This window comes from Puma concolor, chromosome E1, assembly GCF_028749965.1.
Source record: "Puma concolor isolate L17-30 chromosome E1, mPumCon1.1.hap2, whole genome shotgun sequence".
NCBI classification, from domain to species: Eukaryota; Metazoa; Chordata; class Mammalia; order Carnivora; family Felidae; genus Puma; species Puma concolor.
In genome coordinates, this window is record NC_141680.1 from 7,511,407 (window position 1) to 7,527,114 (window position 15,708).

General features: G+C 43.5%; 2 long non-coding RNA genes across 2 annotated transcripts in view; both read right to left on the bottom strand.

Annotated features, from left to right (window-relative positions):
* The window catches only part of LOC147574044 (uncharacterized), a 77,531-nt gene that overhangs the window by 17,903 nt on the left and 43,920 nt on the right, over window positions 1-15,708 (bottom strand). The gene's annotated exons all lie outside the window — the stretch shown is intronic.
* On the bottom strand, window positions 2,239-11,264 carry LOC147574045 (uncharacterized). Its single transcript, XR_015243690.1, has 2 exons — window positions 11,218-11,264; window positions 2,239-2,586 (listed from the first exon to the last, which is right to left on the bottom strand). It is a non-coding gene; the product is annotated as an uncharacterized LOC147574045 (long non-coding RNA).

A 15,708-nucleotide genomic window follows, 5' to 3' on the forward strand; every position in this document is an offset into this window, starting at 1 on the left:
CTTCTCTCAGTAGCCTGTCACATATTTTCTTCCCCGCTTGCCCATGTTCTGTCAAAGATGAGCAAGGGCCTGGCAGAATTCCTGACAACGTTGGGATCACAGCACAGCCAGGCTGACCTGGAAGCCTCACGGGGGATTTCTTCTTGAAACATCTCAGCCCCATTTTCGGGGCCTCTGTGCTGAGTCTTCAGATAACAGTCTCCACGCCTTATAGCCCGTCCATCACCTCATTTCTAGGGTTTGCCACTCTTAGTTTGTGTCAAACTGCAAAGAGTTGGGAAAACAAAAAAAAACCAAAACAAAACATTTGGGGGCAGGCAGTTCAAGAAAAGCCAAGGTCGAGTGGTTACTTGGCCCTTCCGTTCTTTCCCATTCTACACACCAGAGAGCTGAATTCAAAATCACGCTGTGCACAAACGAGAAAACGACACCATCCCGATTTCTGTCCCTGTTGTTGGAGGTAACCATGAGGAATCTTGTAGGATCGTTCATGAATTCACAAGAAAAGCCCACTCTGGCCTTCCTGAATGAGTTTGTCAGCCCGTATTTCGTGAGATCTGTAATGCGTTCTCCAGTATTCTCAAATGCAGCTGTGTTATTATCGCTGGATACGGAATATAAATGTTTAGTCACCTCTGAGCTATCGACTAGAATATTCCCCAGGGATGTCACGCCGCTAGGTGAAAGGGGCGTCGCTAAGTGGAGGGGCAGTCATCTGGTTCTGTTGAACATGTAGGGGGTAGGGAGGAACAGTCTGCGAGGGGGAGCGTGTAGTCTGAAAAGGTATATTGAATCCTGTAATTGCTTATTTGTTTTCGTTGGTAGGCATTATCTTGAAATCTCAAGTAACACAAAGAAGATCTCAGTGTTTTATATTTCGGAAGGAAGGCCTAGACTAAAAAGGGCTAGGAAATGAACCTCAGAGCAAATAGACAGTTCTTAAATATGTGCTCTACCAATAAATATCCCTTTAACAGAGAGGATAAAGGGAATGAAATACAGAATGTGGAATCTTAAGCAGGAAAATCTCATTGGCATCTTCAAGATCCTTTTCATTTTTTAACTTTGTTAAGGAATAATTGGCAAATGCAATTATATATGGGGGTGAGGTGGCCAATATATACATTGTGGAATGATTACCAAGATCAGGATAATTAAGGTCCTTTTTCCTTTGGCCGTTGAAAAAAATTTGTTTTCACTTATTTTAGAGAGAGAGAGAAGGGAGGGGTGGAGAGAGAGGGAGAGAGACAGAATCCTAAGCAGGCTCCAAGCTCAGCTTGGAACCCGACAGGTTCATCTCACAGCTGCGAGATCATGACCTGAGCCGAAACCTAGAGTCAGAGACGCTTAACTGACAGGTGCCCCTCTGTTGGCCATTTTTGCATCAATGCCCCATGAAGTGATGCTCTCTATTTCGACAGATGCTTGTATGCAAGATCCTAAAAGTAAATTGTCCATGCTTTTTACAGTACTCTCCTCTGTGGAAGCAGCAGACTCACAAAGAGCTGTATTTTTAGACAACTGGACTGTTCGTTACGTGTTACACTATTAGAACGTACTTACCTATTATGGAATTTGAGTACGTCTGAAGGAGATGCTTCTTGGTCACGATTAGAGAATTGCTCACAGGGCTCTGTGGTTTCTCCCAGTTCCTGGCAGGTCCTCAGCCTCTGGGATCGGAGGGACCAGGAGGCCCAGGGAGGCTAGTGAGAAAGCTGGGTGGGTGTGTATGTGTGTGTGTGTGGGGGGGGGGGTGCTACTGCTCTAAGACCCCCACCCCAGTTCCGATCCCAGCAGCTCTGCTCCCACTTGACTTTTTCAGAGTGTCCTTCTACATTATAACCAAAGAAATGCTGGACTAGTTTTCTGTTTGGAATTCTAGTTCTAAGAAGACCAAACCCAAACCCAAACAAGCTGTATGAGGAGGTCCTAGATCTACAAGGAGGGTGCTCTGGGCTGAAAGGTACAGTGTGGGTTAAAGTCACCCTGAGGCACTCAGCCCCCATCGCAGCCACATCTGTGTGCCTGTTGACAGAGGCAGGGAGCAAGGGAAAGTCAATCTCACCGTCCAGCCCTCCCTCGCTCCTTCACTCTGGTTATTCTCACCACGGCACTGGGGTGTGTGTGTAAGTCTCATCCTGATGGATTGTGATTCTTCAGTTTTAAGATCAAACCTCAGTGATTTTTTTAAAAACTCAGTTGGAACTTTTCCCATTGCAAATGATAGAAAACACAATAACGGTTTTTTAAAGGATGGTATTTTTTTGTGTAACTGAGGGGCTCAAGGCTTCAAGCTTAGACGGATCTAGTGCCTCGGGTGACACAGCTGTCCTCTCTGCTCCATGTTGGTTTGTTCTTGGGTTCCAGGGGGTGACAAGGTGGCTGCCTGCCAGGTTCAATCCAGCGTAAGGGGAACATCTTTCTCCGGTCACTTTTGTGAAAGTCCAGGGATTTTCGCTGGCCATCCAGATCCCAGTCGCCAGGGAGGGGAGATTGGTTGCTCTGATTGGCCAAAGTGGAGTCTTACCTCAGCCACATGATACGCTGGGATTGGGGGTGGGGGTTACTCAAAGAAATTACTGTTTCCTGAAATGTAGAATAAATAGTAGATCCATTAATAACATCCCTGCTGGTTCTTATGACTACTTAAAAAAAATTTTTTTTAAATGTTTAATTATATTAGAGAGAGAGAGAGAGAGAGAGTGTGGGTCGAGGAGGGGCAGAGAGAGAGGGAGACAGAATCCAAAGCAGGCTCCAGGTTGCAAGCTGTCAGCACAGAGCCCAGTGTGGGACTGGAGCACACGGACTGCCTGTGAGATGATGACCTGAGCCAAAGTCAGATGCTCAACCGACTGAGTCACCTAGGTGTGCCCCCCACCCCATGACTACTTTTACAAAAAGTTCCAAAACCAGTAGGAAATAGGATTCCTTGGGTGACCACTTCTGCGACCTCCCCTCATGCCTGTGAGTGTAAGGCAAGAAGCAAGGACAAATGTCATCTCTCTGCAGCTTGAGTTTTTAAAAATAATTTGCTTTTAACAACTTTTCGATACACGGTTTTCTTTGAATGTCAAGCATTTTGAAAGCACGTAGACATGTATCAGTAGTTCCTTGGGCAGATCCACATAAGCAAGCTCTGAAGTGGGCAGAAGCTATAAAAGGAGTCCCAAGTAAAATCAGAAAAGCCTTGGAGAGAATCAGTGCATGAAAAATAGTAATTTGTGCACATTATGGGAACCTCTAGGCATGTTATCCTTAACAATGTGATTTTATTAAGCGATGTCTCTAAGCACAAGGAAAAGATTATTTTAGTTCATTTAATTATTCCCAAAGTGTTTTTTAATGATATTAAAAAAGGTTTTTTTTTAATGTTTGAGACAGAGAGAGAGACACAGAGCACGAGGAGGGGAGGGGCAGAGAGAGAGGGAGACACAGAATCCGAAGCAGGCTCCAGGCTCTGAGCCATCAGCACAGAGCCCGATGCGGGGCTCGAACTCACAAACCGCGAGATCATGACCCAAGCTGAAGTTGGACACTTAACCGACTGAGTCACCTAGGTGCCCCATTTTGACAGTCATTTCCAATGGCAAACACATTCATCTACATATATAGAAATGACTATTTTTATATTAAAAGGTATATAAAAATAAAACGGTATATATATTCACACACACACACGTAACCACACATAACTATTATTTGACTTGAATCTATAGCCTGAGGTAACGAGGAAATAAAAGGTCAGACTTCCAAACACAAAACACATGTATATTGAGAGCACCATAAGCTGGAAAGAAAAAACAAAAGTTTTCTCAGATTTTTCGTCATTTTTTTAGCTTCACGAACAGCAGAGACGCTTCTTCTCGATTAAATTTCATACTTCTGAGTTTGGTCAAATCCTAAAACGCCAATCAGACTGTGGCTTTTAAACCACTATGGGTCATTAAGGAAGGATGGACACTAAGAGCATATATTATCCCATCTTTATCTTGTTACGAAAAATGAGAACTTGTGTGCGTGTTTTCAATCCCACAGTTTCCTTGTAAACTCACGAGAAGCCCAGTGCTCCAAGTCTCTGAGGATGGCGTAGTTACAGGTGGACACCAAATACTCTTTTTTCCACATGCCCTCTCCCAGTACACAGGGTTTGTGTTTCCCTGTTGACTGTCTGAAGAGTCCCGATGAAGTCAGGACCTTCACATCCATGGGCTCAGAACTGGAGAGTATCCTTGATGTGCAGATGTTGTTGCTCTCAAATTTCCTGCTGGCAGTCTCCTAAGAAACACTGAAAGCTTCTCAGGAATTTGAATTACCCAGTTAATAGAGAGGTGTCTGCTCCAGCTGAGAACTTCTCAGCTTTACTCAAGCCTGATCAGTATTCTGGGGGAGAGTTGTTCCCCAAGTACAAAACGGACTTGCTGCTCCTTGTGGGACCAGAAGGGGGAGCCATTGTGTAAAGGTATCAGAGGCTGTTCAACTTTTTGGTGTAGATGAAGAAAAGTCACAGCCTAGAAATACGTAACGGGTGGCACAGCACAAAGGAAACCAATGCTGTTACAGTGCAGTTCTGGAAAGAGTATTTGGGTAAAGATGGCAGTCATCATATTCCCACTTAGGTGACCAAGAAGGAATAGAGAAAAATCTTTACCCATCTTAGAAAGTACTAATGGCTGCCATCAATATGTCAGAAATCTTAAGGTTCTTTTGTAGCACAGATTGAAGAAGCGAATGTATTGGTGAATGGGCTTCGGTGCTTGAAGCCTGACTGCAGAATAAGTTGAGGGACTCCCTGAAAGGCGCCCAGGTATCCAGAAGTAGCAGGTGTTCCTCAACTTGGACAGGTTGGCATTGGGTGAGCTTTGTTCCTACCTCTGACAACAGCTCAAAGCACCAGCAATCACATGGGGCAGGGAAACCAGCTGTGGCATTTGTCCTTGACTTACACCAGCAGGAGCCATACCAGTAATGAAGGCAGGCACTGATTCTGCAGACTTCCGGTCCTACAACCGGGAAGTGTAGCCTGAGGCACAAAGGCATCCTTCACAGTTGGCATTTGCTCCTCCTTACGGAGAAGTGGACCTCAAGTGACAAAGTAAAAGTAGCCTTCTCATTCTTTCTTTTCTTGAGTTTGAGAGACTTAGAAGTGTTACAGTTAAAGCAGATCTAACTAAACCCATTTACTCACCGCTTTAAGGGTGAGCAAACAGAAAAAGGAGACACAAAGAGGGGAATGGGTGGCATAGGCGATGTGTATTAAGGAGCGCGCTTGTGATGAGCACCGGCTGATTTATTTTAGTGTTGAATCACTACACCAGAAATGAATAGAGCACCGTAGGTTCACTAACTGGAATTAAACGAAAAACTTGAAAATCCACCGAGAAAAGATTGTGCCAAAGAAGAGAAACAATCTGCAAAATCTCTCCAAGGTAGCCCGTGAAACGAAATTCCTACATGAGAGAGAATACAGTGTTAGGAAATCTCTAATTGGTATTCTGACCAAGTGTGAGAGGACCCAGCATCTTTGCAGCTAGAGTAGGCAGTCATAAAAAGGTACAGATCTGAAGTCAGGCAGATTGTTTACAGACAAAAAGCAAGCTGGTTAAATTTTAAAATGCCATGAAAGGAGTGAACTGAAGAGAGACCGCCACAGGACACTGAATCACTCAAGTAGAAGGAAGTTGAAGAAAGTCAGAACTCAGAGGAGAAGCATCCTGACTCTAAGTGGATGAGAAAAAAAATGAAAGGAGACACGTTTTGTGTATTAAGAATAACAGAAGCAAAAATAGAGCAGATCAGGGAGAAGAAATCACCAAAATAAGAGAAGAGAAAGTTGCTAAAATGAATAAGGGTTACATTTTATTTAAATCCCAGAGAAGATTTATTTAATAAAGTTGTTCAATGGGTGAAACTGATCAAGTACCTTTATATCATGGCCCTGAGCGAGGATGGATGTGGTCCCTGTTCCAACAGAGCCAGATCTGCCTCGTAAGGCAGACCAGTCTCAACCAGCAGCACAAAGCACAGAAAGTTCTGGGAGAGAAGTAGCAAGCTTATAAGAGGGGCACTTTAATTGGCCGAGGGGATCAGGAGTGATTTTTCCAGAAGACATGATATTTTAGCAGACTTGAGGAATACGCAGGCATTATCTGGATAAATAAATATAAAAAAAAAAAATCTCAGGGAGCAGAAAGGGATGTAATCCAGGTGGAGGTCACAGCCTGGAGAAAGTCTCAACACTGGAAGAGAGTGGCAAAAACAACAGGAAAAATTCCTGTAAGCCTGGAAAAATCAAAGATGAGTTAATGAGAGTGAAGGAAAACCAGAGTCTACATTACAAATGATCTTGTCGTCTCTAGGATTCACTTTAGCCATTATTCTAGGATTGAGGATGTAACACAAAGATAAAGACTTTTAGTAATGATTACATGTGTGTTTTCAAAAGGACTCTCCAGTGATAACGTGAAGAATGAGCACTGGAACAGCAAGACTAATTGTGGGAGATCAATTAGGAGGCCACCACAAGAATTTAGGGAGGGAAAGGTAATCGTTAGTGGCCCTGGGAATGGAGGGAAGTAGGTAGATGTGAGAAATTTTTAAGAGGTAGAAGTGACTTTAAATTCATTAGATGTGGGTATCAGGAAGAAGGGGGAGTCAGGGATGACAGCCATGTGGAAATGCCATGTGGAAAATCTTGCCCCAGATCACTTAGTATTTGGAAGAACTCTGCAAGGAAGGGTATTTGGAAGGGAGGACTAGGTTTCCAACATGGCCTGACAGTGAAGTGACAGAAAATTTACAAGAGTTTTTTTTTTTTTTTTCTCATCAAAGAAGTGCTTCAATTGGAAGAAAAAGGAGAGATTTAAGAGAAAGTATAAAGACATATGTGGAAAAGAGATAAATGCATGACAAAGGATTGCGTCTTATGTGTTGGGAAAGGATAGGAGATGTGATATGAGGTATGAGACATGATGAAGTAAAATGAGAGCCACTCTGAGGTATATTCTAGACATAAGTTTTTAAACATCGTGTTTAGTGGGAAAATGCAGTAAGTAAGCGGAAGGAAATCAACAACGGAAGTGAGAGCTAGAAGCAGTCTGTCACCAGATGGTGACTGCAAATATCAGACCACCGTGGGACAACACTTACAAGATTTCAAGGTGGAAAGATTGTGAGACCAGGATTTTATACCCAGCTGTTGTTTATGTCAGAGGGTGCTAAAAATTCTTGGAAATGCAAGGGTGCAGAAGATACAGCAGTTTGTTGAAGATGCAGCAACCAACATACACTTCTTGTAAATGTACTCAGAGCAAATTAAGAAATGAATGAAGGTTAGGAACATGGCTTCTATACCAAGATGGCGATTAAACAAATATATACCTCCACCAGCTCTTCTTCAAATCCCAGGAAAATAACTAAAGGAGTAAAAGAACAAAATGAAATCCTTAGCAGTCCCAGAAGACAGAGAAGTTTTTATCAGCAGATATTTTAAGGAATTTTAGAAAATTGTAAAGTAGACTGGTTTGATGGAAAATAGAGCCAAGAAAATCACAAACAAATAGAGACATCTGGAATGGGTCACTGAAGAAGGGAGTACCAGTCTTCCCCACAGAGCCCTGGAAAAATGCCAAGATCATCATCAACAAGAGCTGGAAATATTTGTTGAATGATGTTAAATGAATGAGCAGCTTGTGTGGCAATTAGCAGCATAATTAATTGAAGGGTTGCCAGCCCAGCTCAACTGGTCCTCAGTTCTGGCACACAGGCGGCTGGCTGTGGGATTTTCACTTTGGATGTAATAGATGAGATGAACTCTAGAAATAAAGTGGCAGCACTGTCTTCCAGAAAGGGAAAAATAATAGGAAAGGGATTGTGCAGACCAGTGAAATGACCTAAAACTCCCTGCTTCCAGGCAAATACCTTGCTTGGCTTACTCTGAGTTTTTGAGATGAGACCTTAACGTGCTTATGTGCTTTCTGCTTGCACAGCTTGAAAAGAGGTCCATTGGCAGAGCATCCCCCCACCATCCACCCAAAGAGGACCAAATATGGTCCCAGTCAGGGCAGAGTCCTGAGGCGAGAATGGGACCCTCCACGGCTACCGAGGAAGGCCAGTGGAGGGACCAACATTGACTCAGGTACAACGTGTAAAGAGCCAAGTAAACTTACAGGAGTTGATATGCCGATTGTCAATTCCCTTTTCGTCTGTACCCTCCCCCAGGTCCCCAAAAGTCACTATCACCTCTTCCAGCTGATGACTGTGGTGTTTTCCTGCATATCTCTAAATGATGTGTTGGTCTTTCTGCTTCTTGATTTTTTTTTTTAATTTGAGAGAGAGCAAACACATGCAGAAGCTGTGGAGAGGGGTGGAGGGAGAGGGAGAATATTAAGCAGGCTACCTGCTCAGAATGGAACCCAGCGTGGGGCTCAATCTCACATCCCTGGGATCATGACCCTGAGATCAAGAGTTGGGCACTCAACTGACTGAGCCACCTAAGCACCCCTTCTTCTTGATTTTTTAGCTTTATACCTTTTCACTTCCTGCTAGGGAAGATGAGGCTGTAACTTTGCTCAGTAGTCTACGTATTTATTACCAGGGTAACACAGACTTTCCAGAAGTCATCTGAATCTCTTCTCAATACACTCATTCACATTAGTCATGCTGACACTTTAAGAAATCCCTTCACAGCTTGTTTCAGTGTGGAATGGTTTTCCTCCACAAGGGTTATCTGAGGTTCTCTGATCCTCACCATCCTGGCGATTTTTCATTTCTTTTCTCTTGAGTGGATACCCTGTTTCTTTGATCTCAATACTTATTTCTGGGTTTACTCCCTAGTTTGGGTGGAGCATGTCCTCCAGTAGCTTTTCTTGGAGGGATGAATAGGAGGTAAATTTTTTTAGACCTTCAGTTGCTGAAACGGTTTATATTTCTGCCTGACACTTGGTTGATAGTTTAGCTGGGTACATAGTTTTAAGAATAGGGATAGGGAAATATCTCATGCTTTTCTTTACGTCTTCAGGATTTCCTGTTAAGAAGTCGGGAGCCCCCGGGATTCTTGATCTTTTGTGTAGAACTTTTCATTTATTTTTCTCTCTGGGAGACTGTGGGATTTCCTCATTGTACCCAATCTTTGTTTGCCCAATTACATTAAATAGAAACTAATTTCTAACGTGATTTCAACCAAGCCTTCTTATTTTAGGCCCCTATTTTCCCTTTACCTCCACTTCCAGAAGCTGCTCATATGTATGCTCACTGAAACTTTTGAGGGTTCTGTGGTATAATCTGTTTTCTCTACCATTGGCTTCAATTCAGCCTTCTTAAATAATAAGCCTCTTATTGCTCATCCATCTGCTTTTAGATTTTAAAATGTTGTTGCTCTGCGGGGTAACTGGGTGGCTCAGTTGTTTAACCACCCTACTCTCGATCTCAGTTCAGGTCTTGCTCTCAGGGTCGTGAGCTCAAGCCCCACATTCGGCTCCATGCTGGGTGTGAAGCCTACTTAAAAAAAAAAAAAAATTGTTGCTGTTGTCCCTCCTGCTCTATCTTTATGTTTATGTTATGAAATTCCCCATTGTTTTCCTTATAATGGGGTTTGGGGAGGGAAGGAGTACACACACATGTGTCTAATATGCCATCTTTATCTGGAAGTTCATTTTTAGTGTATTTGCTAATGGAAATAACATACCTGGTTATATCCAGCTCTCTACACTGGGGAGGTCTTGGGCATCTGTGTTGATCAATATAGGCTGGTAATGCGCTATAGCAACAGCGAACCCAAAACTCGAGTGGCTTTATACAACAAAGATACAATTTTTACTTTTGTTGAATGTCCATTATGGGTGGAGGTGGTTCTGCCCCATGGTTCTCCCTGGGGATTGACAGAGGCTTAATCATCTTGCAGCTGAACAGTCAAAAACATCCAACCTTCTTGGTTCCCGTAGGAGGGACAGAGAGAGCTGGAGGATCTCACATTGGCAAATGAGTATTTTAGAGTGATACGGTCATATTTTGTCAGCCAGGATGTTTCATGACCATGATTTACTGAAAGAATAGGAAAGTCTCATCCATACAGATATTTGAAAACAAGAGAGATACTAAGGGAACCCCGGAAGTCTCCACCCTCGCAGCTACCTACATCTTCGGGTAAACATTATAGATCCAACTCTATTCAGTGGCTTAAAAAGGCGTGTAGTCTATTTATCTGTACTGTGGCACATCAAGATAAACATCCAACATTGGTGGGTAGCTATGCTCTATACCAGATGCATTTTATGTTCACAGCAGCACTCCTTAGACTCAGAAAAGTTATGTAACATGTCAAGAGTCCCTACACGCACAGGTAGGAACTATAGAGACAGTCACACTAAGGGCTAACTGTGAAAGAGCGTAACGCTAAGCCCCCAAACATCTCTGCACCTTCCCACCTTTCTCCTGCAGGCGATGTACCATTATGTTTGAAAACACAAGGTGGGGGCACCTGGGTGGCTCTGCGGGTTAAGTGTCTGACTCTCGGTGTTGGCTCAGGTCATGATCTCATGTTTCCATGAATTCGAGCCCTGTGTTGGGCTCTGCACTGACAGTGTAGATCCTGCTTGTGATTCTCTCTCTTCCTGTCTCTACCCCTCCGCACTCATGCTGTCTCTGTCTCTCTCAAATAAATTTTTTAAAAAACTTAAAAAAGAAAAAAAAAAAACAAGGAAAGGTATCTGTTGAGAAAGATGAAAGTTGATAGTGAGGAACAAGATGGAACATGTGGAAGCCTAGTCATGGAAAAGCTGAAGACATCATGCCAGGATTCTCTGAAAATAGGAGACAAGAGAAAAATAAAAAGCCCAACTCAGTGACTGTGGTGCTTCTGTGGTTACTTCGGTGGGAATTTTGACTCAGTGTAGCAGAAGTGGGAAGGCTTGATGCGTTGTGTGTCCATTTCTACAAGCAGGAATTGCCTAACCGTGGAATAGACATCATGTGATTTCAAATAATACACAATAAACTGGAAGTTTTCTTACTGGTGTTTCTAAATTCACTTTCTTTCATTATGCATCACCTTAGATACAGTAATCAAGCTTCTAAACATATGGAGCTAAATGATGAAATCTTAAAATCCTGAAATACAGAAATATCAGAATAACAGAGCGTTAAGATATTTCTGCTCTGGCCACCATCTTTGCTCCCACAGGGCTCCTTAGTATCTCCTGATAATCTTCAACATTTACTCACCTCTCATCCCACATCAATTATAAGAAGCATCATAGGATGGAGACACAAACCCTTTTATTTTTTTTTTTAATTTTTTTTTAACGTTTATTTATTTTTTGGGGACAGAGAGAGACAGAGCATGAACGGGGGAGGGACAGAGAGAGAGGGAGACACAGAATCAGAAACAGGCTCCAGGCTCTGAGCCATCAGCCCAGAGCCCGACGCGGGGCTCGAACTCATGGACCACGAGATCGCGACCTGGCTGAAGTCGGACGCTTAACCGACTGCGCCACCCAGGCGCCCCGACACAAACCCTTTTAAATACAATCTCCGATGGTGCTGCTCTCACTTCAAGTTCAGAAATCTTCCCCTATAAGAAGATGAATTTTAGAACAGAAGCATATTAAGTGGATGGTTATGACCAATATTGGGAGGTAATTATTGGCTGGTGAATGGCAGACCAGCTAGCAGTATTCTGGCACAATGCTCAATGGAAAATGCTTCTGGGTCAGCTAGGGCTATAGATGAAAAAGGGTTTTATTTCCCTAGGAAGACAGAAGATGCTGTGGGAGGGAAAGAATGGTTTTCGCAGAAACTGGAGGAGAATTTGATGACTTAGGGAAGTGGGTCCTTGAGCGTGGCCCAGACTGTCCCTTTAGTCAGGGAACTTGATTTTGATTAATGTTAAAACATCATGATACGAAAAAGAAATCCTGGATTTCTCTGGAATTTCTCTGGGACCCACGCTGAAACGTGGGTCTTCTAGAGGGGTTTACAGTTGTGTTCATAATTCTCTCTCTCTCTTTTTTTTTTTTTATCTGTAGAACAGACTGTAAGATGAACACAGTCACTTTCCCTGTTGAACACAAACGTGGCTTCTGAAATAAATCCAGGAAAGCCAATCACTTGTCCCGAGTAGTTACTGGGTTTCGGCGTCCGGTCCACCCAAATCAAAATCGAAAAGCTGACCAAAATGGCACCTGACTTACTCTTCCATGGTCTCTTTCCTGTCTTCCTCATCGGGGCATAACCTTCTCAAGGGTTATCACACCTCCCAAACTAATCCTAGGCAAGGAGTGAGCTAATATGTTCGATGATGAGAATGCCTTCCAGAAGAGTAAATTTCAAGAGAAAACAGGCTTCAGAAGAAGAAATGGCAAGACAGGCTTTTGGTCTGAGGCTGAATGGTGTGTTACCCAAAGGGGGGGGGGGATAAATAGGAAATCCAACGGGGAGGGACTTACAGGGGAATGTCCAGAGTGGAGGCCACAAGCATTGGGAGGCCAGCACTGAACCAACAAGTATCAATTCATTCAACACTTAGAGTGAAAACCTACTGAAGTAAGCGTATTGCATCCTCTACGTTGCAGATGAGAGGACCTCTATGACATGGATGGAACACTGATGTCCTATTTAAGGCCATGAAGATTTGAACTGAGGGAGGGTTGCCTGACAACAGAGCCCTGTTCTTCCTTCTCCACAAGAGGCCTGGGATTCGAACCCATGGTGGAGGCCAACACCAATCACCTTGTGACCGCTAACATCTCCGTGTCCAAGGGTGGCCTGGGGGGAGTCCCATGAAGTTGAGGGCCTCTGCAATATTCTGAAATATCATGTGCCAACCGGAACCCACCGATTACTATTAATCCTACTTACAAATTTGTAATTGTAAACAGGTGGCATTCCCTCCTGACTACAGTTGATATTTTGTAGGCCAGAGGTTGGTCTCCTGCTGCACATCCTCCACACCCACTTCCTGCCCCCACCAGGCACTCCCCGCATCAGGGGCCACACTTGGACGGAGGCCCCAGAGCTGAGCCCATGTCAGCTGGTCAGGGAAGCCAAACACTGCCCCTGTTCTTGTCTGTGTGATGGAAACTTTTCCTCAAGGTGTCCCCTCTTCTCTGGGAAATGGTTTCTGTTCTTCACAAGGACACTGATTCTGGGGCGGATGACCGGTCATCTGCCATGACAAGCAGAGGATGGAAGGTGAAGGGCACATTTCCTGAAGATGGGACCCCACGGAGGTGACTCTCTCTGGGAATGGTTCCAGTAACGTTGTAGGAGAACCCCCTTATCCTGCCCCTTCTTTTCCTCTAGTTGAGCTCAGTTTAGGGGGGGGGGGTCTGCTTCAATCCCACTGGCATGTAACTGAGGGCCGTATGAGAGACATGCATGTGAAAATATCTTCTGTTTGTTTTACCTTAATTGTTTTACCATTAGTTAAGCCTATTCATATCCACGACCGCATTTTGGACACTCTAACGCGCTGTTAAGACTGACCTAACATTCCCAGCTGGACCTCAGTGTTATTACAGGGTTGCCTGATGCCCACAGCCAGGCCACTTTGTTTTCCTGGAGCACGTAATTCCACAGAGCACCAACTTCAGACACGATTAGTCTGAGACAACGAGAAAAGGAAACAAAAATAGGGCCGCTTCAGAATCTTGTCTTAGATAAAAACAAAGTCACCGTGACACCCACGAAATACCGAGGCATGAAATTTCCCCGCCCTCTGACAGCTTCCGAGCTGGAGGGAACCGCTTGCTTTTGTAGACCATTCCCCAACTAACCCAACCAAAACTCTGTGCTTTCTAACATTTTCTAACTGAGGTACACCCTCCCACACTCTTGTCTGTGGTGTTTTTTCTCCCTCGTGAAAGAAGTAATAAAACCCCATTCGTTTAACATCGTATTCCTGTTGGGCTTGGCTGCAGGGCGTTGACAGACCTCGCGCTTAACCCACGACTTGGCCATTGCAAAGCCAGAGTAATTAAAAGTCCTCCTTTGAATCCTCCTTCCTCACCCCATCTAATGCCTGTGATCGTCATGTAGTTAAAGGTTGTAAGTTGGGACAATTTCTCCCGCACTCCTACCTTTTCAACTAGGCAAATGGTCAAGTGTCTTGCTTACCCATAGGGAGCATGGGGTCTCTTCTGTCCTTGTCAGGTGGGCTCTCGTGGTGGGTCTTGGGAATCACCTTCATTCCAGAAGGCATGTATCAACTCTAGATTCCACGAAGGAATTTGTACAGAGCTGGCTAGTGGAATCATGGGAGGCACGGGTTACTCTGATGCTTCCTACAGGCATCCATGTGTGTAGTTGGGCTCATGGTCAGAAATCAGTGATTGCCGGGCAAAGCCAGCAAGTATGCTCATGAGTGAGAGAGGCTAGGTGTAATACACTACAAGGTTATGGAGCGCTTGGCAGACTGGCAAGAGCATGTCCTTTCTAAGGAGTGGACAGCTTACTTGCTGCCTGTTGCTCTCATGAGGCAATGGGGTCCCAGTGTGGCCAGACCTTTTGATTTTTTTCAAGTGAAGTTGAAACCCATATTTTATTCATTCATTTATTCATTCATTCATTCATTCATAAAAGATATTCATTCATTTTTGAGAGAGACCGCAAGCAGGGAAGGGGCAGAAAGAAGACAGAGAATCCAACGCAGGTTTTGCGTTGTCAGCACAGAGCCCGATGGGGGGCTCGAACTCACGAACCGCAAAATCATGACTTGAGCCGAAGTCAGATGATCAACCGACTGAGCCACCTGCAATGCAGATTTTAAAATGTGAACTCTTGGGGTGCCTGGGTGGCTCAGTTGGTTAAAGCATCTGACTTTGGCTTAGGTCATGATCTCACAGTTCGGTTCATGGGTTCAAAGCAGGCTTGGGTTCGAGCCCTGCCTTGGACTCTGTGCTGACAGCCCAGAGCCTGGATCCTGCTTCGGATTCTGTGTCTCCCTCTCTCTCAGCCCCTCCCCTGCTCACTCTCTGTCTGTCTTTCTCAAACATAAACATTAAAAAAAATTTTTTTAATGTGAACTCTTGGGGTGTCTGAGTGACTTTTTTTTTTAACAGAGCGAGACCAAAATATAATAGGAATATTTGAGTTGTTATTCCTAAGTCTACTTAAGATGATCTTTCCTTGCAACAGAAGTTAATCTGTGTGTGTTTTCCTAGAAAAGTAAAATTTTAAATATTTGGTTTTCCTTATAAACGTATACAATTCTTAATGATAATTATTTCCATCAGGCTAATCTCCATAAGCAATTCTGCGATAACAAACCAGGAGCTCAATGAACTGAGTAAAGTCACTACTTCTTAGGTTGAAGATTGCAGTTTGGGCTTATAGTGAATTATTATAAACAAAGGGATGTACTTTGTCTTGAAAATATTAAAAATATCAAAATTATATTCTTGGCTCTTACAGGTCTTTTAATGAAGTTATTTGTTGCACAAGAATAAGTCCTATAAATTTAGTTTAAAACTAAATAAAAGGAAACGAGAAAACTATAAAATAATGATTTATGAGTTTCTCTTATATAGGAAAATGCAACAAAAAGAAGGTTTTTCTTCCCCCGTCCCATCATGATGTTTATATTTTAAGGTTACAACGTTGTGTGACGATGGTCGAAATTTTGCTGACTTGATTGACAAATGGTATAATTCTCTTTTCCTGTTTCTTTTAGGAGTTTCTCTCTGTGTTGTGTTTTGTTTGCTTGGAAATAATTGT